At 46.8% G+C, this 1556-nt stretch overlaps 1 protein-coding gene across 2 annotated transcripts in view; it reads right to left on the bottom strand.

Annotated features, from left to right (window-relative positions):
- Positions 1-1556, bottom strand: part of LOC102001200 (BTB/POZ domain-containing protein 8) — a 67058-nt gene that overhangs the window by 53176 nt on the left and 12326 nt on the right. The window lies entirely within an intron of this gene.

Genomic DNA, 1556 nt, shown 5'->3' with positions numbered 1-1556 from the left:
AAGGAAGGAAAGTGATTGAAAAACAATTCCTTTCATATAGGGATGAAGGCATCAACAGATTTTGGTATCCTGGATGAGAGAAGGCCCTAGGACCAATCCTCTGTGAATAACAATCCTCCCATAATCTCTACTTGCATCCCTTCCTGTGCCCTAAGCTTTCCCATTCCCATACCATATAAGCACAGGCCCCACTTTTTCCTGTTTCCAGGCACAGCCAGTCACGTTTACTCTGCAGGGACTCCTCTCTTGAGGTAGCTTTGTTGTGTTAATTCCCCCCCCCTTGGGATTCAACTAAAGTGTACTACTTCAGAGCCTGACTGCATAGGCCCACACAGGTCTGTATTCCTGCTAAAGGCAGGAAGATGGCAAGTATAAGGCCTGCATGGGCTTTGGGGTGAGTTCAAGGACAGCTAAAGTAACTTAGACACTGTCTCAAAAGCATAAGGAGGCTGGGGTTACTGCTTAGTGTTACCTGCCCAACAGTGTAAACTCCCTGATCCCTAGAATAAAACAAAACAGAAGTTACCTCCACCATCAACTTCCTCTGGAAGAGGGAGCCCAAGTTAGACAACTCAGTTACACAACCCACACTCGTTCACCTGGCTCTGCCTCAAGGCTCAGGGAAGGAACACCGTTTTAATGTACACAAAATAGGCACACAATTAAAAGACGTGGTGAGCAGCGACCAGAATGACATCTCAGGAGTTAAGATACAGAGCTGGCAGTGCACATTTCTTTGGGGAAAGCATCAAGTAATTAACAGGACTATAACTCCGTGCAGAAGGGATCCTAATGTTTTCCTGGCGTAATGGAGAAAGGGGTCGAGGGGTAGATGAGCCTTTTCAAGAACTCCGGTGTGGCCTTGCAGAGCTCTATCAACAGGACGACCAGCTGTCAGACACGGACTTGTCTGTGTGGCATTTGTCCCTTATAATCTCTGGGTATTAACAACAAAATCATCCATCTGTAACCACTTCTTAGGGTTTACAGAGACTAAATGAGACTAAACATATGAATGGGCCTACTTCAAAATCAAGAATGTTCGTTTATTCATAATTAGGTATTGTGAATGTAAAAAGAAAGAATTTTAACCAGGATTCAATCAGTTTGGTTGTTCCCTGCACAGGAAGGGTAATGTGAGGCCTCTTTACAGTGCTGCATGGACTTGACGGCAGATTCCTGGCACTAAGGTGTTCCATGAACAACAGCAGGTCTACTCTATGATCCAGAGCTGAAAAGTCGGCCTAAGTAATCTCTCTATCAAGTAATAGCTAACTCTCACTGACTCCCAACTGCAATCCACAAGAACACTCACCATACGCACGCGCCAACACCACGTGCTGTAGTACCTACGCGCCAACACCACACACGCTGTAGTACCTATGCGCCAACACCACATGTGCTAACACCATACACGCTGCTAACACCATACGTGCCAACACCACACGCGCCAACACCACACGCGCCAACACCACACGCGCCAACACCATACGTGCCAACACCATACGTGCCAACACCACATGTGCTAACACCATACGTGCTAACACCACACGTGC

The sequence above is a fragment of the Microtus ochrogaster genome, linkage group LG1 (assembly GCF_000317375.1).
Source record: "Microtus ochrogaster isolate Prairie Vole_2 linkage group LG1, MicOch1.0, whole genome shotgun sequence".
In the NCBI taxonomy this organism is placed as follows: Eukaryota; Metazoa; Chordata; class Mammalia; order Rodentia; family Cricetidae; genus Microtus; species Microtus ochrogaster.
This window is presented reverse-complemented; position numbering and strand designations above follow the sequence as displayed.